Here is a 26802-nt window from a genome sequence, read left to right as displayed (position 1 = left end):
AAACATACATCTTGGGATTTTGTGGTTTTATGAAAATAAAATGTAAGCTTGATTTATGTTAATAGTGGGTCAGTGAGTTGGATGCCTGATTATGGGGAGAGGGAGAGAACCAATTGTGGTCAGTTTCTAAAGGGAATACTGAATATGATTTAAGACTCAGAAGTCGGGGCAGTTGGGTCTAATACCTGATTCACGACCGTGCAAGTCCCTACTGTCCTTATAAAACCGTACTGTCCGAACCCACCAGATAGTGCCCAACCGCACTGCTCCGAAGTCGTGACAACATGGTTTCTTAGCATTCGTTTTCATGAAGTTTTAGTTTTCAAGCCAGTTTCTAGCAAAAATTAACAAGAACAAAGTCATCAGAACCAAAAGAAAAAAAATGTATAAGGTCCAAAGCCTCCAATCAACAGAGGACAAAATAAACACCTAAAAGAAACTGAAATACACACCATGTTTTTAAGATTATTAGAGACTATCAATTAAAATTTAAAGCATTTTTCTTGCCAAACCTTACCCCCTTTTCTTAAAAAAAGAAAGCAAATAATTGGCTCCTTCTGATCAAAAACTATGCCCAATTCCTCTATAGAAATTGAAGGATTTGTACCAAATAAACTTTTAACTTTCACAGCACTTGCTAATACCTGTCCTGTACATACGTCAACTAATTGGCCCTCTTATTTTATTGCTATTCTGATTAGTAAGTCCCTACAATAAGAGAGTAAATTACCTGTTACTCAAGAAATCTAATAAGTGATTCTCCCTAGGCTCAAAGTACATGCTTTCCATTACTCTTTACTTTTTGCAATGTCAATTAAATACACACACACACACACACACACACACACACACCTCCTTCACCTTAAAGGTTGGAAATAATTCAAAGGGCAACTTCAAGATGCTAAAGGAGAAAGAACACACTGCCCAGTACCGGCCACAGTGCAGTGAGATAAGACTTTTCAAGCTGTGGTGCTTTGGGGACTCTACTGATATAAACTATTCTTATGGAAAGTAAAGACCTGTAAAGACCCCAAAATATTCAGACCCTTTGGCCCAAAACAAACGGCCCCAGAAATAGTTTTTCCATCTTACAATGAATTTATCCAAACTCAACCCTAACATACACTGAGGATCATATGGATTTACAATGGTTCAACTTTACCATGGGTTTGTCAGAGTATTAAATGCATTTTTTTACTTACCTCACACATCTTGTAATTCCTGTTCTGAAAATCTATCTTAACAAAATGACTCAAAATTTAGAAAATGATTCTCAGGGAAATGAAGATATCCACTGCAGTGCTTTCTAACAAGAAAATACAAATTAGAAATGCTGTGGGCCTGAGGGCATGTCAAGTCACTGCAGCTGAGCAGGAACCAACATTGTCCAGAATTTCCTCTCCAAAAAAGGCTGGGGGCAAAGGTGGAACTTGACGAATTGCCTGGGATTTGAAAGTGGAAGAGGAGAAGCAGGTCAGGTGGAGTCAGGGTGCAGAGGGCACCTGGTGCTAGTGGACACTAGCCAGGCGCCTGTGTAGCCCACCAGCAAGGGTGAGGATGGGGTCTTTGACCTGTCACCCTGGGTCATCAGGGAGGAAGTGGGAGAGTCCTGGCCCAGTAAGAGGCACAGGCAACAGCCTTCCAGATCTCTCCAGGCTCTGTAGTTGCACAGGGCCCAACCCATTGCCAGGCTGAATCCCTCTTCGTCCTCCCTTAGGAACCCTGAACTAATGCATAATAATGCACATGAATGAGAATTAAACAAAGCTCTGTATAGCACTCTGCAGAATAGGAAGCACTTGTTAAATTGGATGTTTACAAACTATACAAACTATTAAAGGATATTTGCAAAGCAATTTTTTTTTCCCATCATATGGGGCCAAAGCCAGGCTATAATTTAAATGTATGTATTACGTATACTATCTAATAACAAAATCCAGTCAAAGAAAGAAAAGGTGACATCAAAGTATACCTGAAGAGCCCAGGGATTTAGCTCAGTGGCGGCACACCTACCTTGCAAATTCAAGGTCCTGAGTTCGATTCCCAGCACTGAAAAGAAAATAAAAAAGTATACCTGAAGGAGTAACAATAGCTCAATCTATGTTGAACTGTGTTTGCTTTTGTTTCTTAAAATTTTTTTTCACTGCTGGGCATGATGGCGCACACCTGTAATCCCAGCACTTGGGAGGCTGAGACAGGAGGATTGTTTCAAATTCAAGGCCAGCCTGGGCTACATAGTGAATTCAAGACCAGGCTGAACTACCTAGGTATAGCAAGACCCCATCTCAAAACATCAAAAACAAATTGCAGTTTTAAATTTTTCTGTAAATTTTTGTACAGAATTTATGCTATATTATTTTTTCTCATTTACTCTCGGCTTAGATTTCCAATATATCATAACTATTTTTCTAATTTAAAAATGGCCGTGTATTTTCTGTCCATTCAACAGAATCTCTGCTATTACTCCAGAAGAGAAGCCCAACATCTCAGCACGATGTGGCCAGTGCTCCTCCAGCCTCAGCCATCTGACGGCCCTGAGGCAGAATCACAGCAATCACTAGGACACAATGACAGCAATAACCTCTGTGATGCCCGGAGGGGGCCAAGCCTCTGACTGCCCTCTTCTTCTGCACGTGTGGTTCTCTTGGCCTGAAATCCTCTCTTCACCTCCTTCTCCATCGGAGAACAACCACCCGCTGCCACAGCTTCATTTCACTTGGCCTGAAGTCCTACCTGACCCTGCAACCCCTTCATCGCCTCCTCCTCAACCACCCCAAGACCCACCCCACACACATAACGCCTGCTCTTTCCGGGCTACACCGAATGTGTTTCTGTCTCCAGTTGGAGTGCTTCTTAAAACTCAGGTTGCTCACTGAGTCGGAAGAAAAAGAAGAAAAGACTCGGGTTGCTGGGCCTCCTCTGGAGTTTGTGAGTCAGTTCCGGGATGCAGGCCCGGAATGCACTTTGCTGACAACGTCTCAGCTGATGTGGATGTTCTTGGTCTAGACACAGCAGAGAAAGAATCTCCGAGCTAGACTGAGATTCCTGAAGGTGGGGCTTTCATCGTTGTGGCCTAAGGACAGTCCCTGACACCTAGCAAGTGCTCAAGACTAATGTTAGAGATCACTGATTTCTTGGCAAATATATTTTACTTATTTAAATAAAGAAAATCCTTCCCTATGCATTTGGCTAACATCACTAGAATGCAATAGAAGGTGGTATGGAGAGCTACGAGCAGTTTTCTTCCAACTCTTTCCTTGGTCGTGCCTCTGTGAACACGGAAACCTTAATAAATTTGGGGGAAATGTCAAATATCTAAGATCCTCCTTTTTTTACTCTTTGTGAAGCGGTCTTCACAGTATACAGAACAATTGTTCTTTCTCTGTTGCTCCAGGCTGACGTAGGAGGAGGATGTGGACATGACTGTTCTGTGACTCTCAACTTCTGCATGGGGAAAGGCCAGGTCATTTTCCCAATTCCCCTTCAATACCCTTATTCTGTCTCTTCTCCCTCCACAATTACTGTGGTAACAGCAATGAACCCCAGGAGCAAGACCTAGGCCGCCTGACTTTCAGGTTTGTAAACTACCTTCCTGGGACCAGTGACCAATGCCTTCATGGACATAACTCCAGCCCATCTGTGAGAAAGCCTAGGAATCCAGGCAGGAAAGCAAGCAGTTCCACTTATAAAGGATGGAAAGATGTCCCGGCATGCATGATTGGGGAGGGGAGGATACAGGGAGAAAGATTTCCCAGGGAAAGAGCAGAAACATGCAGAGATGTTAACAGAAGTGGCACATACCCCTGACACCAAGATATCTGTGCAATAATGTTCACTGGAAGACAGGATTGGGAAGAAGTTTGGGGCTTATTTAACTGTGGAAGGTCTTAAATGCCTTATCTGAAAGATCAAATTTTAATCTGTATTCAGTAACTCCTCAGGGGGGTGAATGATCAGATCTACATGTTGGAAAAACAACTCTGTTGGCTGAATGAACGATAAAGACACTCCGAGGAGACTTTATGTGCTTCACTGATGCAAATGCCACTAAGAACCCAAGGGAAGCCCAGAACTAACATTTTTACAGTGTGTCTTTAGCCAACAATGAAGTGAAGACCGTTTGTTTTCCCTTTTCATTCTGTCACACCTAGATCACAAATCAACATAGGGTAGGTAAATAAGCGATTGAAGCAGTAAGTGCTGGAGTATTTGACAGCCAGATCTCTGCAGACGGACGCAGTCCAGCAAGTCCTCCTAGATTTGATCTTAGCCTTTGGAAAATAAAAAAAGCTTCACCAGGATGAACAATCCTATTTATAGTGATTGGTCTTATTAGGGGCTTTGCGTAAGAACTAAATTTACCTTGCTCTTTAAAGCCCAAATCTTCTGAAATGTGCCTTTATCCCAAATTAACAACATTCAAGTGATTAGATCCAGCAAACTGGGTATTAAGGAGAATGAAAACAAATATGTCAGTTTCACCACTTGCAATACAACCTCTGAAAGTAGATTGAGTAATCTGACTTATGCTTCAGGTCAGTTATGTTCTACAGTCCATTCTTGTAGTCAGAAGGCAGGGTAATGCATACCAAACTCTGGAAACCAAGCCTTTCTTTTAGAACAATTTCTCAGAACATATGAAGAAGAGGCAGCAAATAAAAAAAGAAATGATCCCCTGATGGCTGAGAAGAGAGATTTTAATTATGCTTTCGGATGAAGGTGATAATTGGCTTATATTCTCAAACATCTTCACTCAGACTGCACACACAGACACAATTTACTGATCAAAGATCGCCAAGGAATACACTATTACGCATATGTGACTTTACCAGGTAACTGAAGCTTCATTAATTCTAGATCTCCAAACTTTCTGCTTTCTTAAAAGCTTTTTGGTGGTAGTAGTGGTTTTTTGAGACAGAGTCTTGCTATCCTTTGTTTTCTTAAAATCTTGTTTTGTTTTGTTTTGTTTTGTTTTTGACACAGGGTCTCTCTATGTAGTTCAGGCTGACCTTGAACTCACTGTGTAGCCCAGGCTGGCCTCAAGCTCACAATGATCTTCCTGACTCATCCTCACAAGTGCTGGGATTGCAGGCATGTGCTTGCTCTGTCTTGCAGCTTTTTAAAGGTTAGCAAAGCACTGAAGATATATTACAGATCTTCCACATCCAGCCAAGATAAAATAACAACAGCTAGATCATACTCCCACTGGAAACAAAGGACTGAAAAAATATGCAAAATGATGGTATTCAAACCTTGGACAACAGGCAACGCAGGACAGTGGTGGAAAAAAATGAGAGGAGCCCCTCAGTTGCTCCAGGGTCCTCACCACCAGTCTCGGGAGAGGGAACCCAGGCTGAATCCCATTGAGCAGTGAGAGCTAAAGTAGATGACACAGCCCTCGACATCTGGCATGAGCACAGTGCAGAGTTTACTAAACACGATTGCTTGTTTCTTGATGACAGTGGTCACATGTTACTACGTCATGCTCCAGTGCTGTGAGGACCCGGGTGAGAGGAGCTGGGAAAGTGTCTCTCCACCACTAGGAGACATCATCAGGCACACCCTTACGATGAAGTCTCGTTTCCTCACTTCCCAAGGCTGTGAGCTCCGGGCTCCAGGAGTGCTGTCCCCATAGTGACAGCTCATGGCACAGTCTGTCCCCTCAGTCCCAAACGCAGCATTGCTGTGTGTGGCCTGGCCTGGGGGAGAGCCACAGTGCCAAGACCCCACAGCAAGGACTGCTGCGACATCCACGTCAGTAGCCTGGCCTTCCTGACTCTGCCGTAGTCCAGGAGCAGCTTCCCAGACAAGTGACCATGCAATGAATAACCACTGGATTGATACAAGTGCTCCTCAAATTACAACAATTTAGGTTACATCCTAATAAAACCATCATAAGTTGAAAATATCCTAAGTCAAAAAGTCCCTTAATACACTTAGCTACTGAACATCCTACTTAGCAACCCAGCCCGGTATTAAGTGCCAGGTGTTTTCTCTCAGGATGGGGTGGCTCACAGGGAGCCACAGCTCACTGCTGCTGCTCAGCATCGAGAGAGAGGATGGGCCTGCATACTGCTAGCTCAAGAAAAGACTCAAATTCAAAATAGGATTTCTACTAAGTTTGCATTGTTTTGCACCATGGTAAAGTCCCAAAATCATTAATGTCAAACTATCACATAAGTCGGGACCATCTGTAATTACTTGGCAAATGAATAAAGCATTCTCAGTCACTGCTTAGCATGTACAAGGCCTTAGGTTCAGTCCTCCATATCAGGAAAAAAAGTCTCAGACAGCATTCATCTTCTCTTATAAATGTATAAGCTGGCCATGTCTGGAGCAACCTCAACAGACCAGAGAGATGTTGTTACAGTATGTCTTAATTATTTTTCTCATTGCTGAGACAAAATACCCAACACTCAAAGTTAAAGGAGGAAAGGTTTATCTGGCTCAAAATTTACAGAGGTTTCAGTCCATAGTCGGCTGGCTCCAAGTTAGGGTGGCATAGCAGAGGAGCATTGCAGAGAAGAAACAGTCCACAGCAAGCAGGCAGGTGAGAGCAGAGGAGAAACAGTCCATAGCAAGCAGGCAGGTGAGAGTACATTCACCCTCATTCTGTCCTGTATATTTTATGCAGGCTATTAGCTGTTGGGCAGGTGTGGCAATTCACACCCTTAATCCTAGCCAGAACTATACCAAACCAATCAGTGGACTGATTTAGTAATCACACGCTTGATCCCAATGCCACACATTCTAGATCCAACCACCTCTAAAAAGCACCCCCCCATGACTTCATGAGGCTTTGGGGGGACATCTATATACAAGCTATAACACAATTTATATCTGAATGTACCCCCTAAGCCTCAGGTGCTCATAGGTAGGGTTTTGGGAAGGTGACTGGATCATAGGGCATGATATTCATCATCCACTGAGAAGTTTATAGCTAAATGTGATGCTTGAAGGTGAAGCCTGGTTGGAGGAATTGGGTCACTGGGGGCATAGCCTGGGAGGGTCTATCTCCCTCTCCTCCCTTGATCACTTTCTGCTCCCCACCACCATGCTAGGAGCTGTTTGTCCTCTGTGATACCCCTCTGCCATGCCACCCTGCCTTGCAGCCAGCTGACTATGGACTGAAACCTCTACAAACTGTGAACCAAAATAAACCTCTCCTCCTTTGTGGGTGTTGGGTAGTGACTAAGACAGATGCCCTTAAGTAAAAAGTAGATTCTTAGCTTCCTGCACTGAGCAATCCCCAAGGTTCACACTACAGCACCCCTTCCCCCTGTTGTACCTGTTTGTAGAGGAACAAAGGATTCCTTCCATATTCTGCAGAAGCAATTTCAGACTTCAAACAGCCCTCATGTCTTTAAAACCAGCATACAATTCCATTTGGATTAGTGTTTAACAGGCTCTTCACCTTCGAGTTTAGTGAGACCCTGTCTAATATTTTTTAAAAAGTTAAAGAGGTGCTGGGAACTTGGTTCAGTAGCAGAGCACCCGAAGGTGAAGGCTAGGGCTCGTTGCTCAGTGGCAGGGCACTTGCCTAGCCAGTGCAAACCCTTAGAGTTAATCCCCAGCACCCCAAGAAAATACAAAATACAAATGAAGTTAAGCAAAAAGTAAAAAGAGTCTCTTTTATGCATGCAGAAATATAAATTCCCTCTAAGATTAGTGCCAATAGGGTCACAAAATGCTTTGTCCATTTATGTAAGCAAGATCTTGAGAGAAACTGATCAATGTAATTATCACATAAAAAGAGCCAATGGAATATGAGCCCTGGGTCACTCACATTTCTGCCCTGTGTGAGTTAAGAACAACAACTTTCACTAAGTCTTTTACAGATTGCCTGGTGAGACGGACAGCCAGTGCCTACTATGGATGTTTCTAGGCCTTTTACTTCACAAACTCCTACTCTAACATCAAGAGCCTTTTCACATGCCACCTGCTTGGTGAAGCTGCTCTTCATATCTATAAAGAAACTCAGCTAACTCTGTTATCCCGCAGAACTCTTATTTCCATACAGCAACATCAACTGCCCTAAGGTGAAATCCACGCATCCACTGATCGGGCACCCCAAAGCCAAGGCTCGCAGAATACACAAATGTCCTTGAATCATCAATGTCCTACCACTGTCACTGACATATTGCAGTCACTCGATAAGCAAATGACCCTTATTCCCAAGATAGCCTAAAAGGTCTACACTTTTCTCACAGCAAAAGTAACCTGTCTCAGAGCTGGGGATTTAGCTCAGTGGTTCCGTTGCCTGCCACAAAAGTAACCTGTCTCTGATAACAAAAATTTGGAAAATATAGAGAAAACAGTCCTTAGTCCTCCATTGTTGAAACTTATAAGTCTTTTCGTTTTTTTTTTTATATAAATATGGCAAAGTTGAGATCATATTATACATACAGATATTAATCTAATTTATTTTATTTATTTCTTCTGCTGCCTGCTCTGCAAGTGCAAGGTCCCGAGTTCGATCCCTGGTACCAAAAAAAAAATCATTTGTATTTTATTTATTTCACTGTATCTTAAACATGCTACCATGTCACTACAAAACTAAATTATATAGATAATTCCATAATTTATTTAACTATTTCATTATTTTTAGATAATTTGATTTCTTCCAATGGCTCAGAGTGGACTTCACATGGAGAGATCTTTGTTGAAATCTCAGCTTGCTTCCTTAATAAAATGATAACTTTTGGGGTTGTTGTTTTTTTGGTACTGGGGATCGAACTCGGGACCTTGCGCTTGTGAGGCAGGCGCCAGAACCACTGAGCTAAATGCCTGGCCCAAAATTATAACTTTTTGGAGGTGAAGATTTAGTAATGGAGCGGCTGCCCTTACCAGTTCCTCTTCCTTAGGTCCCTTAAGAACTAGTCAATAAGAGGGCCCAAGAAGAGACCACATGACCACACCACATATATGGAGTCGTGCATTTGTCCTCTCCAAGCCTGACACTCTACATTGTTCGTCAAACAGGGCGCTGGAGAGACTTACTAGATAGCTCAACTGTTAAACTGTGACCTCTTTCTGTCTTCTGGGTATCATACTCCTTCCCCCAAATCTTCCTCTGCATCTTTCTTCTTGCTCCCAAAAACTGTGAATCAGCTCTCCACAGGTCAAATCAGGGTTTCTCAGCCTCGGCACCGTGTGGAACTGAATCATTTATTGTCATGGGGAAAGGAAGGATATCCTGTGCCTTTCAGGATGTTTACCAGCATCCCTGGCTTCTACCCACTACAGCCCAATAGCAGCCCCTCCCCATCCTAACTCCAGGCATTGCCAAATGAGTCTCCAGGAGGAAAACGTCATCCCCAGTTGAGAAAAACTGATCTAAATTGATCATTTATTTACTTGATAATAAAGACAAGGATATGGTCCACCAGAGGTGAGAATTAAGTTTCAACTAAGATGCTAAATATAATCGATCGGCAGTGTCCACCCGCTGTCATGTCGGGGAAAAGTACTATGTTGATTGGTGGCTGAGTTGGAGAAGAGTAGTGTATCAGTTTTCTGTACAATGAAATATCTGAGTCAGATTAGCTTTATAAATAACAGAAGTATAGGGGTAAGGTATAGCCCCGGTGGTAGAACACTGGGTTCATTCACTACCACAGAGAAGAGAAGGGAAGGGCAAGAAGAGGAGGAGGGAGGGAGAAAAAGGAGGAGGAGGAAGAGGAGGGAGAGACAGGAAGAAAAAAGGGAGGAAGGTTTATTTAGTTCACAACCTTAGTGGTTCAAGGTGCAAAGCTGAATAGCCCCATTGGTTTGGCCTTCCTTGTAGAGGATGGCAGCAGCACATCATGGCAGAAGGGTTCATGGGGAACCAACCACATCTCAAAACAGGAAGTCAGAGAGCTGGGTGGGGCAGGCTCCAGGTTTCATAGCAATCTTCTTGTAAGAACCTACCACAGTCCCAGTAAAAACACTTTAATCCTTTTCAAGGACATCACCCCAGTTGACCTAAGACCTTGCACAAAGCCCGTGATGGCTAACTTTTATGTTGACTTGAGTGAGAAACACCCAACTGATTGCCTTAGTATAGTTCTGAGTGTGGCTGCATGGATTTACTGAAGACAAGACCCACCCTGGGTGTGAGTGGCACCAACCCATAGGCTCATAGCCTGAATGGAATAAAAGGGAACAAAGAAGGAAGCCTTGCTTCTGTTTCTTCTGAGCAGCTGCAGTCTCCTCCTTCGCCTTGGACATCATCCCCTGGCTCCTGGCACAGACTCCAGCCTCCCAGTGCAAACACTTTGGCCTCCTGATACACACTTGCACGGGAACCTGCAGTGAGCTCCAGGCCTCTGATAACGACTGGTGCTTTGGCTCTCCAGTGTGCAGACAGTCCTTTCATACTCTTCCACACCTGACTCTACAAGCAGCCCCTGTAAGCCTCCCTTGTATCTCCACATGTATATGTATCTCATATTAAATCTGTTTCTCCGACACAAGGCTCCAGCGCATTAAGGCTTCACATCACTTCCCAGTACCACTGCCCTGGAGATCAAGCCCCACCACACGCTTCTGTAGAGACTCATAACCACTTCCTACTTACCACAGCAGGTAGCTTGCTCTCTGCATTACCTCACAAGAAGCAGGTTGATAGGAAAAAGGGGTGGGCACAATGATTAAAACTGGGCTTGGCCCCAAAGACACCGAATACCATCTGCTCTTGACCCCACAGAAGAGTAACAGAAACCTTACAAGCCTTCCATTATTTAACATCCATATGACTAGGAATATCCTATGAAAAGAAATCCCTAGGGCGGGGGATTTAGCCCAGTGGCACTGCACCTGCCTTGCAAGCCTAAGGTCCTGAGTTCGATCCCCAGTACCAGAAAAAAAAAAGAAATCCCTAAAAGAAATAGCCAGTCATTAACACATACAAGTTCCCTGTTGTATCTGAACATGCAGTATACCATCAAAGGCAAGAGAAAATAGACGTCACTTCACCCCCACCCTCAAAAAGCTGGCAGCATTCAATCCTAGCAAAGAAACCAGAATTATCCAGAAAGAAAATGGAACCACTTTCTTCTGAACCATGTAATCTATATGTTAAAAAAAAAAAAAAAAGAGGAAGGGAAGCTCTCTCCAAGAACCACTGACTAAGGATGTAATGGTTAAAGCAGAACAAATCAGACTGAGATGGAATCAAGCCCCGGATTATTTGTGCTTCTGATTCTCAGCAGCGTCTTGGTCACCTACAGTGTCAGCTTGTAGTCATAAGGCCACTCTGTGCCTCAGTCTTGCTTATTGGACAAAACACAGATAAAAGAGTACTCACAACTCCTGATGTTGTTAGGATGAAGAAATCAGGTAAAACAGAAGCTGGATACAGTAAGTATTCTGTAAACGTGAGCTGATATTGTTTGACATCAGAACTATATTCAATCTAGAAAGCATGTGGCAGCCTGTATCATATTTGCCTGTAGCTTAGCAACAGATGCTACTAAGAAATTAGAAACTCAAAAAAAGTGTCATTCAAAGGCTCTGTATTCACAACTAATTTTTTCTCTTACGATCAAATTTACTCAAACCAAGTCTCCTGCAGATCCGAATACTTCTTCCTTGTCCTTGATGGAATTAAAGAACACTGATCACCACTTCGCTATCTCCCTCCTCCACCCCACACCACCCTACCCATCTGCTTATGGCTTAATTTGTAACAAAAAATAAACCCCAGCTTTAAAAAAAACACACTAAAATTGTCAAGTTATACCAGATGCTATCAGAATTGCCCTGGTCCCAGATCAGTGATTCTAAGCAAAAGAATTTAAGAAAATCCTGTTTTCAATGAGTTGAAACAGACAAACAAAATAGCAAACCATCCACAATCGTTAACTGCTAAAGGAAACAAGCATTTACATTTCTTGTGCTCTGCATCCTAGCATCATGAATGAAGCATCATGAAGTAACCAAGGGGCTGGCGTCCTGTTGAGACCTGTGTTCCTAAAGCAGAAATGTTGCAGAAAGATGACGACAGTACCAAAGGCTATCTAATTAGCTGATCTTCACAAGTCAATATGCTTTTCCAAACTCAGCATAAAGGTAGAAAATCAATTATGATTTTGTTTGTTCAATTTCTCTTTTCACATTGGTAGGAGTTGTTTGCTTTTTCCTCCGTGAAAGGTCCCAACATGATAGATTCATGGGACATCAGAACTGGAGGACATTGAGCAAGCAGTGACAACCAAGGCATGGCCCAAGGATTCTCTGCATCAGAACCATACATGACATTTGTTTAAAATGCAGATTCATGACTACTCTGGCTTATACTTCCCAGCCTCCTGTGAAGAGGAATTTGGCCCTGTGACTTGACTCCAGCCAATGAAATGTGAATAGAAGAAATGTATATGGTGACCTTGGAAGGCACATGGTGGAGACTGCTGAGCCACAATATGGAAAGAGCTTGGGTTCTACAATCAGCATTGGAAGGGAATATATGTAGACAAGAAATAAATTTTTGCTTGGTTAAAACAACATTTTGCACCTTAATTTGACTCTTTTGGGAGTTAATGTTCCCTACCTAATGTGTAGGTATTGTTTCAGAAAATCTAAGACTCCTGAAATAGAGATATTACAACAGGACAAAGAGTTCAAGCATAACTAAATACAGCAAGCATAAGTGGGGATTTATAGCCAAGGACCAGAGTGAAGGGTTTAGTGGATAGAAAATCACTAAGAGGAAACACCAAAGGTAGGAGGATTCTTGCTTAAATGAGCCTAATAAGATTCTTGCTACAGGCAGGACAACTTATGCATAAACACAGGGGATGATGAACTTTGATTGGATAGCAAGGGTGGGGATGTAGCGGGATTCTTTGCTAAGATTGGACCAGTCAGGCCAAAGAGAGGTTAGGGCCAAGTTGAAAGCATAGTTTAAAAGGGGGCTCAGAGGAGCCTGCTAAAGTTTGCTCAAACGGAAAGTCCTGGAATTCTGCATTTTCACAAGCTCATTAAGACTTAGGAAGGAAAATAAGCTGAAGGAGGTGAGGAACCCTACACCAGTGGCCACACAGGTGAATGCTGAAAGTGCCAGTGAAGTCACCAAGGACTGATCGGGTTTTATCCAGTGTTTTAATGAACTGATATCTTAAATCCCAAATTCAAATGTATCCCGTGCATATCTGCTACCCAGGATTAACAGCAACTTTTAACCAGCACAGAGCAGCGCTGAGCAGAAAATATACTTGCCTGCAAAGTAGTAATTGCACCCCCTCCCTTTTTTGTTTCACAGCTTTAACTCTGCAAAACAAAGGGAAGAAAGGCTGGAGAGGAATGGGTTACGAAGGGCCCTGTGTGGGACATGGCCAGGCCTGTTTTATTCCCCAACTGCTTTTGGTCATTGGGAATAATTCCGCCCTCCCATAACAGACAAGAAATAATGAACAGACATTTCAAGGCCAGCTCCCCAGATATCATGAAATCACGAGAAATGGGGGAGGCAACCTCAGCCCACAGAACCTTAGAGGTCCACAGACACTTCACAGCCCAAATGCTCTTTTGAGCCAGGGGCAGAATCTATGGCCATTCTGCTATCCATCCTTACCATGTAATTCCTTGTCCCTGGCGGAAGGGTCTGACATTTTCAATAATTTTTTTAAAGTACCTTTGGTTTTCTGTAACCATGGGTTCTGCATCCACAGATTCAACCAATTGCATGTTGAAAATATTAAAAAATAAATGATTGAAGGGCCGGGGATTTAGCTCAGTGGTTCCACGGCCTGCCCCGCAAGCACAAGGACCTGAGTTCATCCCCAGTACCAAAAATAAAATAAAATAAAATAAAATAAATGATTGTGCTGTCGTGACATGTACAGGCTTTTTCTTGTCACGTTTCCCTGAACAATGCACCATAGCAACTATTTCCATAGCACTGACACTCTATTAGGAATCACAAGGAACCTGGAGATGATTTACAGTACCCTGGAAGATGTGAGCGGTGTCTATGCAAGTTCTGTGCCTATATCAGGGGCTTGAGCTTCCGCAGACTTTGGTAACCAAGATGGTCCTTGAACCTGTGCTATGTGGATCCTGAGAGACAACTGTAATCACACTGAGCTAAGTGTTAGAATTCACTCAGTGTATTCTCTCGTTCAGTGTATTCCCCTCTCCCTCTCTCTCTCTCTCTGCTTCTCCAGCCTTCCTCGCAAATCTGCCTGGTGAGGCCACACCTGACCACAGGACCTGCTTAAATGCCGTCATGTAAGAAAACTCATCTGACCCACCATCATGCTCTGCTGGAAATAGAATCCCCAAACACCAGACTCCTGTGGTCCACCAAGGTCTAACCTCTTTCAACTCCTGAAATATCACTTCTGATGTTCATTAGGGACCAAAAGAATCATATTTTCATATTTTATAGCCATAGTAGTTTCAATAATGAGCCCTGAACTCTTGTGGTTTTCCAAGTTTTCATTCTCAAGCGGGCTAAGAGCATCCCTATGCCTCTTGCAAATCCCCTTAAAAACTGGGATTTGAAATTCATTGTATGCAACATAAATCTGACTGGTTACATAATGCAAAACACCAGACAGAGCTGGCTCCCATTCAAGTCATTTAGAACATATTTCATATAAGCCAGACCTCCTGGGATCCAGCCTCCCACAAGCTGAAGAGAAGCTGAAGCCAAACCACAGTAGTCCCTCTAAACTGTTCATCCTCAGACCCTCCTCAATCTCTAATTAAAATAGCCAGGAGGATGGAAATTGATGAGATTTCATTAAGTGAAAAATTTCATGATAATCAATTCTAACCTCCATAGCTCCCAGCAGCAGACCTGTGTTTATATGAACAGTGTTAAAGATAAGCTGCCTCCCGGAAATTACACCAGCAGTTATCCAAAAACTTTCAATACGCTCTTAAGTGGAGGCACTAAAGTTTAAAAGCACTGGCTTTTCTGTCATTGACAGGGTAGCACTGGGTCAGCCTTCGTCCACATGAGGAAACAGCAACTGAGGAATATAGTTTCTTGCCTTAAAAATAAATCAGTACATTTCTATTGAAAATTTCTACACATTCCTTATTGCATTATATAGCAATGAAAGAGTGAAATATTTAGTCTGTTACGGTGATTTTGAAATATTAGAGACCTGATCTGATGAACTTCAGGCTGATGCTCTAGTAACTTACATGGAAAAAAAATGGGGATAGATGACTAATTCCTAGAATATTAATTTCATGCTTATATTCCCCATAAAGCACAGAAGCAAAATTTGTCAGCTTGAAGGAAATGAGACTAGATTCTTTATCAAGATACCAGCAAATAATAATACAACATCAAAATCAACAGATCTACAGTTAAATATTTAATAATAAAAAATAAAAATCAGGGCAGGGGATTTAGCTCAGTGGTGCCACCACCTGCCCCACAAGTGCAAGGTCCCAAGTTCGATCCCCAGTACCAAAAAAAAAAAAATCAGTAACCTTTCTAAGAAGTAAGAGAATGCAAAGATAACTACTGCTCTTGCTATAGGCAATTTTATGAGCAGTAATGAGTAGGTAATGTTTCTGTGGGAAATGTCACCTACCAGAGGGAGGCAACATCAAATGTCACAAGCTAATGTGAGAAACAGTCCATGGTGATAAGTGAATTTGACCAAGACACTTAAACTCCAAAACTGCAGTTTGATGATCTATAAAATGAGGGATCTGGACTCATTTTATTATTATTGGGTTTAACATTCTGTAGTGACAAGCCTTTCTCTGTGTAAAACAAATCTTCTAGGATGTTCTTTCACCACAGTGATTTTATAGCACATTTCCCCTGGTTTTGCTGAAGAGAGCAAGGTTGACTCCAGAAGACTTCTTTATATAAGGTAAAAACTCTGTGGGAAATAATCTGGTAAACTCAAGAGATTATAAACTTCCCCTAGCCATTCCAAATGTTGTCTCTACTGATTCCAACAAAAAGAAGATATAAACCGTTAGCAAATGCATAAATTCTATCACCATAAATGCCACCGTGTCAGGGCCCACATGGCTACGTCTCAGGCACTCCAACTCCTAGAACACCTAGAGGCCTGCTTTCTCCTCACAAGGACTCACAGGATACCCCAATTCCTCCTGAACCCCAAGTTATGATTTAAGACTACCATCCATTCCTTCCTGCATTGGAATACTATGTACTTTAAATGTTAATAGTTTGCCCTTTCTGACCAAGGAAAATGAACATAGGCGGGGGAGGAAAGGAGTTAAAAGGAGGCTGGCGTTTTATTGCTTGTATTTTTGGTTTGGGTTTCCGGGAGGTTGGTTTCATGGTTTTGTTCTTTGGTTGTTGGTGGTTTGTTATACTATCCAGTTTTGTTCTTTCTAACCCCACCATTAGCTAAAATTTTTGCAGCTGAAAAATATGAGCAGCCTCTGGCTACTTTTTACTAAACCCAGATCTGGAAGTTCTGGTTATTCTATGCTGCCTGGCCCACTCTACAGCACCCAGTGTAATTTCAGGTGTCTCGAGGTAAAATAGGCACTAGTAGGGATTCCTTTCAGAGAGGTCCCTGAGCCTCCCATGAGACCGTCCAGGCTCACTTTCATGATGCACCACTCCTGAAGGATCAATTTCTATGTGTATGACTGAGAAGACCTGAGAATGATGCAGTGTGAACAAGAAAGGTGCAGAGAAGGCAAAAGAAACAGAAAAGACATATAGTGATCCTCCATTATCCATCATTTCACTTTTTACAGTTATATTTACCTGTGGTCAACTGCAGCCTAAAAATATTAAATAGAATATCTCTAGAAATAGTCCCTAAGTTTTAAATTGTGCTTTGTTCTGAGCAGTGTAATGAAATCTCATGTTATCTCATTCCATTCTGCTTTGTCCTGCCCAGAACATGGACCATTCCTTTGTCCAATGTATCCACACTGTATATGCTACCCACTCTTTAGTCACTTACTAGCTCTCTTGGTCATCAGATTCACTGTTGCATCATCACAGTGCTTATATTATAGTGGCTTTTGTTTTACTCATTAATGGATCCAAAGTAGTAATACTGACCATTCAGAGATACCAAAGAAAAGCCACATAAAAGAAAAGGCAAGCCTGGGGATTTAGCTCAGTGATTTCGCCGCCTGCTGTGCAAGCGCAAGGACCCGAGTTGGATCCCTGGTACCAAAAAAAGAAAAGGTGAAAGTTCTTGACTAAAGAAAGGAAAAAATATCATAAGCTGAGATTCCTACGATCTAAGGTAAGTTCTTATTATTAATCCCTTACTTTGCCTAATTTACAGATTAAACTTAGGCAGACACATATAGGAGAAAACATAGTATAGCTAGTGCTCCGTACAATCTGTGGTTTCAGACATTCACCGGGGAGTCTTGAAATGTATCCTCTGTGGATAAGGGAGAACTATACTGTACAGAGTGTCCCCAACACACCAATGGGAGATATTCACTTACTGCAAATGCAAAGTAGGACAAGGCCTTTTGCTCCAGTGACAGGCCCCACCATAGAAACTGGGCCAGAAAAGCTTTTTTAATACAGAATGTAATACCTGCACTGCACGTTTTGTGTTTGCTAAACACAAAAAAAGTTGCAAACTGGCAGTAAAATTAAAACAAAATAGTAATGTTCAAAAAGAATTTTGTATTTATCTTAAACACTTGTGCTTAAAAGATTTAATTGCAAGAAAACAAGGTGCTTGGAGATGTTCTTGAAAATTCTGAAGGCTTGAGAGAGCAGTGTCCTTGTTTATTATGAAGAAGTTCATGCAAAGAACAGGAATATCAAAATTGCACTTACCTGTAAAGACCATAATTACTAGGGCCATTGTGGATTCTAAGTAGAATAATAAGAAGGAAAAGTGAAGGGAAGGGGAAAAAGGAAGAGAAAACTATTGAAAAAGGCAGAAAAGCTGGAAAACGTAGAGTAAGAAGAGGAGATTTTCTTTATGTCTCTGAATAAAAATCAGAAGAGGAATGTCTTAAATCACTTTCTCATCACTGGAACAAAATACCCAACACTCACAACTTGAAGGAGGAGAAGTTTATTTTGCCAGTCCATGGTCAGCTGGCTCCTAGGCAGAAACAGCATGGCACTGGACAGCTGCTCGAGGTGGGGTGTCCAGGAAGCTGAGAGAAAGGGAGGCCCCAGGGAGGGAGTTATAACCTTCCAGGCCAGGCCCCAGTGACCTGCCTCTGAGCAGGCCCCACCCCCTAACAGCAAGTCAGCTGTAGGGCCCCAGGATCCACTCGGATAGCCTTCCAAAAGCCCCAGCTCGGCTGAGCGTGTGAGTCTGGGAGAACATTCTAGAGCTAAACCATAACAAGGAAGAAGAGGAAGAGAATGAGCTGCCTTTAACAAAGGTGATACATGAGTTCAGAGATTACAGAGCAGAGAAAGCAAATGGAAATGAAGAGCCTGTGGCTCTCATGAGTCCCTGCAGCACCCACAGGAACGTTGAATTGGTTCTTAAGAGAAACAGGTCCAACACTTGCACATGGATGTAGTGCATCCACAGTACACCTGAGTATGTAGAGATGCACTACAAGGGATTATTTCTATGGCGGCCGACATGTCTCAAGATGTGCAGCTGCCAAGCTGGAGGCCAGGATGGCAACACTGCAGTTCCAGTCCAGTGCCAACGGCCAGGTCAACAGTGATGCCCCAGCTCCAAGGGAGAAATTCCCCCTTATTTGGGGTGGGGGTCACCATTTATCGTGTTCAGGCCTTCTCTGCTTGCATGAGCCCCCTGCACATTGCTTCACTCAACCTGTGGATTTAAATGTCAGTCTCATGCAGAAACACCTCACAGGTATACTCAGAATGTCTGACCAAATATCTCAGCACCCCATATCTGGGCACCAGAAAGCCAGGCAAGTTGATAGATAAAATTAACCATCACAAGCTGGCCTTGGTGGCCCATGCCTCTGTCATCCCAGCATGGGAGGCTGAGACAGGAAGATCATGAACTCAAGCCCAGCCTGGGCAATTTCATGAGACCCTGTCTCAAAATTCGAAAGCACAGGGGCCGGGGATTTAGCTCAGTGGTGCCGCCACCTCCCTTGAAAGTGCAAGGTCCTGAGTTCAATCCCCAGTACCAAAAAAAAAAAAATTCAAAAGCCCGGAGGGACTGTGGATATAGCTCAGTGCAATAGCCCTGAGTTCAGCCTCTAGTACCAGGAAAAATAAATAAATGAATTAACCATGATAGTAGCAAACCGTAATGAAAACACATGAGAAAAACTGGTCACACCTAAGACGTCTAGACTGACCAAGAAGAGTCTTAAATTAGAAGTGCAACTTGGAGAACCCCAAGGAAGGTGCTGACCACCAATGTGCTTTATAAACGTGTGCTCCCCAGGCCTCAGGCTCCAGCCTCCCTGTCAATCAGGATCCCACATGCAGAACCACAACAAACCCCCAAATTCTGGACAGGGGTTTTAGAGTCAGAGAGTCCAGCTCTACCAAGCTGAGTACCCTGACTTCCATTGCCTGAAGCTTCTTGTTGCTACCCTCTTCCCAGCCTCAGTTTCCCTATCTGCAATAGCAAATGGGAAAAAGCATCTACCTACTAGGATTATTCTGGAGATTAAATGACACAATGGATATAAAGGAATTAGCCCAGTGCCTAGCACATAAAAAGTACTCACAAAAATAACAGCTGTTTTTAATCTTGTTTTGAAATTAACTGCTACTTATTTCCACAATGTATCCACTCAAAAAAAATACCAGCGTCTTCCACAAAGAAGTGTGCCCAGCAACTGCCACAGCTCTCCTTTCTTTTTCTGAGGGTAGTGAGGAGTCAGGGAATGCACTATGTAAAGTACAGGTGGGCTTCTTGCAGACTAAGCCAGACTATCCCAAAAATGTTCTCACCTAGACATGACTAAATTAATCAGAAAAGCAAAAGTTCAGCTGGCTGGAAGGCAGGCAGGCCAGTGTGGACACCCTGGACATCCTTGAGCCAGGCAGCCTGGTGTCGGGGAGCAGCCACATGCCCAGCCTCACCTCTTCCCTCCCCTGGGAACATAAGGGTGACGGGAGGAGCTGCAGCTACAGGGCACCCTGGCCCAAGGGCCTGACTGTTCATTGGCTGCTCTATTAGACAAAAGCAGAGTTCAATACCCCTTCTTCCCAGAGTACGCAGGACGCCTCCATATCCTATCATAACCAGAATCCTCACAAACCCCATTTTCAAAGGCTCCCCTCCCAACCCCTCCCTCATAAGCAGTGGTGCCTCTCTCCTGGCACCAAGAGAAGCAGGTCTCAAGTGTTTCTGGGGAATGTTCCGAGGGCTTTCTGCAGGATGCAGTGTGTGCAGCTGCAAGCTTCGTCCTGGGTGCCTGTCCCCCAGGCAGACCTGTGTTTCTTCAGGACACAATGAGCACTTCCCCTCTGCATGCTGCTGCCCGGGGCTGGGCAAAAGCAGAACACACACGGAGAATCCAAAAGTCCTGCTGAGGAACAGTGTGGACCTAGGAGGGACCAGAAAGCCTCTTCCCTCCCTCAGAGTCTGTCAAAACAGTCCTTGTGGGCCTTGGACATCATTAAAGAGTACCTCATCCATCCAGTCATCCACTAAGCTAAGGAGCCAAGCTGAGACTTTCAGAGGGAAAAGTTCGCTCAAGATGGATAAGGCAGAGACCCACAGGCAGGACAAGCCTCATCATCTGCATTGGTCCATGGCGTGGTTTGTAGCTGTGAGGTGAGTATAAATCAGGCTGGGGGCAGCAGGGACAGCGAGCCAACCAAGCCAAAGGCACTGCCACACAAGCCATCAATCGGGCCACAGGCAGAGCCAGCCATGGGGACAGCAGGACTTGATGACTCAGATGGCCGAATGCACAAGTTTGATCTAGTGTATCACTTTCGTCATGAATTTTTTAAATTCAGATAACTCACCCACATCACTTTCAAAAAATTACATATATATATTAGGGTATAGGGAAGCTAGCCAAGTCTACACATGAGTGAGTAATCCAATTCAAGTGACCTTGAGGATTCCTTCATTAAAGGAAGAAGGGGGGCAGGGAGAGGGGGAGGGGGAGAGGGGAAGACAAAGACAAGCTCACCAGGCCTAAGTGACCAGAATCTGGAGTTCAGAGAAAGGAACAGACACAGAGGTTTGAGAGCGATGGGGGGAAGGTTGCTGAGGACGTTCCTCGAGGAGCACACAGACTCCACCAACAGGGTAGAAATTCGGGAGGAAAGCAACTGGACCAGAAGACAAGGATTGCACAATTAACCTGACATCGGGCTCTAGGGGAAACTCAACAGCAGAGTGAATGAACGTGTGTGCCTATGAATGAGAGGGAGAGACAGAGACAGAGGCAAAGAAGCAAAAATATGTCTGTGGAGCTGGCATTCTAGCATGGGGAGACAGAAAACCAATAGACATGATAAACAGTAAATTTTACAATACGATAGAAAACTGATAAATGCTATACATAAAGCAGCAGGCACATGGTAACCAGAGTACAACCTAGCATGTGATGGTCAGGACGGGGCTCTGTGAGAAGGAGCCTTTGGGGAAACGTGCAAGGGGACGTGGACATTCTGGGAAGGATGCTTTCAGATGCAGACTTTGGCCTGCATTTTCTGCTACTATGTTCCAAAGGTTGAAAACAATACACAGCATATAACAGGTGCTCAATAAAATATATATTGGCTGATTCAAGGCTGTCATTCAGGAATGAGATAGGTCTATAGGTACTGCCATAGTAAGGTGTCCATGAAACCTTAAGTTTTGTCACTTTTTTCCTTTTTGCAAACACATGAGCTGGATGTGGTGGTGTATACCTACAGCCTCAGCTACTCAGGAAGCTGAAGCAGGAGGATCATGTGAGCCCAGGAGTTCAATACCAGCCTAGACAACATAGTAAGACACTGTGTCAAAAAAAATTTTTTTTTGTTATACGTGTATAAAACAAAAATGCTCCTCCTCCCCAAGAAACCCAGCCCTAAAGCCATCAGGTGAAGTAGGGCAAGGTACGAATCCACATGGGAAGACGAGGCCATGGCGTGAATGTGTGGGGCATCAGACCTCCACCCAGTAGGGACAGGAGAGGGTCCACCTGGAACGGAGCCTAGACCAGAGATCTAAGCCCAAGCAGGTCGAGAAGGGCATCCATGTGGAGAAGGTAGAGCCAGGGAAGAGAAACGGTTACATACATGTAAAAGATATTAAGGAGGTATTTAAACATGGAAAGTAAAGAAATGAATAAACTCTGCAGTGCTGAGTCAGAATTGAAGGTGTGATGTGGTCACACGAGGAAATATATAATTCCCTAGTGAGAATCAGGACGGTGACACCCAGATAAGCAATGAGCACACCCAACAACCACCCATATTTCGGCTTCTGTCTCTCACTCTCTACTAAAAAGTACCGTAACTTCTTGGAGAAATGGCTAGTTCCCCCACTGGGGCTAGGAAAGTATAAGGTAGGCCTACAATGTTTTGTTACATAGAATATAAAGAAGCATTCAAAGAATGATGGCCTGGGGAAGCCATGTTGAAGGGCTCCTCCTGGCCAATTTGAGTAGCAACATCATGATGGTAATGAAATATAGCCCACTGACTGAGACAGCCAACCATGAGGCAACTGTAGAGCACTTTAAAATCTCTACCCTTAGATGGGAACTTGTATTAGTAAGCTTTCTATCAGTGCAAGAAAACACCTGAGATAAGTAACTTATAAAGAGAAAAGGCCCGTTTTAGTTCACAGTTATGGAGTTTCAAGACTGTGATCTATTAGCCCTACAGTTTTGGGCCTGTGACAGGACAGCACATCATAGTGGGAGCTTACGGGGAAGCAAAGCCACTTATGTCACAGCCCAGGGGCCAAAGAGTAGAAAAAGAAGAGGCCAGAGTCCCAGAGTCCCCTTCAGCAGCATGCCCTCAATGGCCTAAGGGCCTCCCACCAGATCCCGCCTCTCATGTGTCCTTGACAGGCTCTCCACACAAAGACCTTGGACATTACTCTAGACCAAACCCTAGCACTAGTGCTAACATGGCTTCGGTTCAGTGGTGCTGCTGCCAAAGATGCAGATCTGGAGGGTGCAGAATCTGATCATAAGAGCTACATAGGAAAAACCTAGAAGGAGGAAGGTACTAGCAAATAATAGCCTGTGATCTTCAGGTGTGTTAAAAAGAAGTTGTGAGTCAAGGAAAACTTGAGGACCTGTTCCCAACTGAGGGAGACATGGGCCTTTGCAGGCAATGCACGGTTTCAGCTGGGACCTTTTGCATGAGAACAACAGGAGGAACTGGACAGGGCTCTGAGGTAAGATGGCAAGGTGGCATGGTTAACTTCCTGACGTCATGGGGGAGAATGCTCCCGGTTCCAGGAAACATACCCTAAGGATGCTAGTAAGCACTAGTGGGTAGCTTAGTCCTGAGTGGTCTCAGGAAAGTGTGGGGAAAGAGAAATGCTCTGTGTTATATTCTCATCTATCTGTGACTGTTCAAGAAATGCTTCATCTGTCAAAAAAAATTTAAGTTTTGGTATGGTGTCAGTTAGAGTGATACCTGAAAAGAAGCCATTTACTGTAAATGATTATTGTACTTCTGGAAAACCTAATGAAAAGTGTTGAAGACAGATTTTCATTTTTACTCTGTGTTAAGGTTTAGATTTCAAATGTCTTCGCAAAAGACTCATGTGTTCAGAGCATTTTGGGGAGCCTTTGGGAGGGTGACCGGATTATGGGGTACCATACTCATCAGTGGAGTAATCCAGAGCTGAATGTGCTGTTGGGAGGTGGGGCCTAGTCAGAGGAGGCGGGGCTTGATTGGAAGAGGCGGGGCCTGGTCAGAGGAGGCAGGGCACCAGGGTCGTGGCCAGAAGGGTGTGTTCTTCCCGGCTCCTCCCACCCTCTGTGCTCTTTCCTTCCTGGCACTATGATGTGAGGAGCTTTCCTCCGCTGTACCCTTCCACTGTGCTGTTCTGCCCTGTGCTTTCTGCCTTGGCTTGAGTCTGTGAACCAAAATGAACTTCTGCTCCTTTCATTTGTTTTTGTTGTTGTTTGGCACCAGGAATTGAACTCAGGACCTTGCACTTGCCAGGCAGGCACGGTGCCACTGAGCTACATCCATGGCCCCCAATCTTGGGTTTTGTTTTTCTCTTTTTGGGGGGATACCGGGGATCAAACTCAGGACCTTGTGCTTGCCAGGCAGCCACGGCTCCACTGAGCTACACCCAGACCCCTCTCCTCCTTTCAATGGCACGTGTTGGGCCTTTTGTCCCAGGGATAAAAAAGTGACAACCTCTGCGTGGTTTTGACAGTGTGTATGTTACCTGCGCAGTATTTAAATGATAAATTATTTGTGGGAGAAAAAAAATAAGTTGATCCCCGGGTCATTTCCGGAAGGTGGTGGGCAGGGTGAAGGAGACCATCACAGTTCCACTCCCAGGGCACTGCAGCTCTGCATCCGGCACGGAGAGGCACAGACCTGGCAGAAACCAACAGCCAGGTACAGGCAGAGGTCAGGCTCCGTGCAGCCCTGGCCAGGGTGAGCATCCTTGAGCTCCTATTCCCAATCCTCCTGTCACTCGGGGCAAAAGGACCTAGGGACTCTGGGAAGCTTGTCTTTAGGGTCAGATTTAAAAGTTGGCAAATTTGTTTCTCAACTGTTTCTTTATTATAAATTGCAAAGGACTTGTGATTTATTGCAGGTGATCAGCTTTCAACTTTTTTTTTTTTTTGCAGTATCGGGAATCTTGTGCTTGCAAGGCAGGCACGGCACCTCTGAGCTAAATCCCCAGCCCTAAAATTTTTTTTTAAAACTCTTGTGTGATGGCTACTGAATCCCATGTGCCTACAAACAGCTTCAACTGGTCTATCCTATTTCACAGGATTATTTCTTTAAAGAAAATCTCAAGCGTCATATCATGTCATCCATAAATATGTCAAAAAATATTTCTAGAAGAGGACATTTCCTTAAATACAATCCTCTTTTATAGCTCCTGTACCCACCCCCTACAAAATCCTCTATCACAAACTAACCAGTTTCTAAATGTCACTGATTTTTTACTACCTCTCTCTTTGCCAATATTGCACTTGGTTGATCTGATTCTTCATTTCCTCTATTCAGACATCCCTCCTTCCTTCCTCCCCACCCCAGCAATGCTTTTCATAGTTTTCCTTTTTAAACATACTGTCTGTGCAGTCTAAAGCCTTTCTTCTTCCTCTTCTCTGACACTCCAAGTCTTTTCCCTCCCCATCTTTTAAAGAAACTGTTAACAAACCCTCAATAGTGGCCCAGGACAGTGGTCCTTTCTGACCAGGCTCCAGCAGAGAGCTTGATGAGGGAGGTAGAGAGCTCTGCTTATCACAGCAGCAACCTTCCCAGAGAGCAGAAGTGTGAGAAAACGCTCCAGAAACACACACACAATCGTGGCTTGGGTTAATTGCTGTCCTTGGGGCCTTAGTTTCTTCATCTTTCAAACGGAGGCGTTGAACAAGATCATGATGATAATGACACCAAGAGGACAGTTACTATTTGCTTAAAGCTGGTCCAGATTCCTGGGGAGGAAAAATGTTTTGTAAATACAATGGGAAAATATGACAATGATGGCAAAAAAAAAAAAGCTGAGCCCACAAATGCAGATTACAAAACAAAACTTTAGCCAAGTGGTAGCTCATGCCTGTAATCTCAACACTCGAGAGGCTTACGCAGGAGGATCACCACAAGCTCTAGGTCAGCCTGGACTACATAGTGAGTTCAAGGCCAGCCTGAACTCCATAGCAAGACCCTGTCTCAAAACAAAAACAGAAATGAGGCTGGGGATTCAGCTCACTGGTTCAGCTGCCTGCCTCACAAGCGCAAGGTCCCAAGTTTGATCCCCAGTACCAAAAAAAAAAAACTTTTAGTCATAGACAAGTCTAAATTTGAGTAACATTCTGTGCTTCAAAGCACTTTCTTATATAATAGCAAATGTTACCTATACTCATAGAAAAAAATTTTTGAATGGTAGAAAAGGTTAATGGCTAAATCTTGGGCATGTGCGTATTTCACTAAACCAGTGGTTCTCAATCAGAGAAGCTTTACATCCCTTACTCCCCCCAGGACGTGTGGCAATGTCTGGGGACAGCTTGGTTGTCATAGCTAGAGGGACACCCTGGATTCTACCAAGTAGATGCCAAAGAGGCTGTTAGACATCCTACAGTACTGACAGCTTGTACCACAAAGAATTACCCAGCCCAGAATATCTGTAGTTCTGAGATAGGCAAGTCCCCTTGTCCACAGTGCCATGAAACCACACTGTGCTGGGAGCACTGGGAAGGCTCCTGAAGACTCAAACCATAAGAGGGCAGAGGACTTATGTCATAAGTTACAACATAGGAGGTCTGACAAGAAAACTATCTTGGTTTCGTCTTGTTACCAAATGCTATGGTTTGGATTTGAAATGTCCCCCAAAGGTCATGGGCTAAAAGCTTGGCTGCCAAACAATGGTGTTGGGGGGGGGGGCTTTAGAAGGTGGGGCCCAGTTGGAGGAAGTAGGTCCCTGGAGGCGTGCCCTGGAAGAGCATCTTCTCTTCTCTTTCTCTCCCCCCACCTTCTTCCCAGCTGCCAGGAGGTGAGCATCTTTCTTCCACCATACACTCCATTATGTTGTTTCTGCCTCACCACAGGCCTCAATGCAACATAGCCACCTAACCATGAACTGAACCTTCTACAACCATGAGCCAAAATATACCTTTCTTCCTTTGTTTTTCTCCATGACAGAAAACTAACACACCAAGCTAGATCACATGTATGCTTAATGACCACAAAATCCAGTGAATGTTTATAAATTTTTAAATATTTATTACTATAAAAGACACCTCATAATTAATCCCCTCACTCTCCCTCAC

At 43.8% G+C, this 26802-nt stretch overlaps 1 protein-coding gene across 4 annotated transcripts in view; it reads right to left on the bottom strand.

Moving 5' to 3' along the window:
- Nucleotides 1-26802, bottom strand: part of Tiam1 (TIAM Rac1 associated GEF 1) — a 384121-nt gene that overhangs the window by 272463 nt on the left and 84856 nt on the right. Inside the window, exon 3 of one of the 4 annotated variants that reach the window (XM_087213203.1) lies at nt 2014-2049. The exons of the other annotated variants lie outside the window; for them this stretch is intronic. The gene's annotated coding sequence lies outside the window, so the exon portion shown is untranslated. The remainder of the gene's footprint in view (nt 1-2013; nt 2050-26802) is intronic. 4 annotated transcript variants of the gene reach the window in all.

This window comes from Heterocephalus glaber, unplaced genomic scaffold (assembly GCF_053883595.1).
Source record: "Heterocephalus glaber isolate CG9 unplaced genomic scaffold, H.glaber_assembly_v1.0 deba00000122, whole genome shotgun sequence".
Lineage (NCBI taxonomy): Eukaryota > Metazoa > Chordata > Mammalia > Rodentia > Bathyergidae > Heterocephalus > Heterocephalus glaber.
Note: the sequence above shows the minus strand (reverse complement) of the source record. Positions and strands in the feature narration are given on the sequence as shown.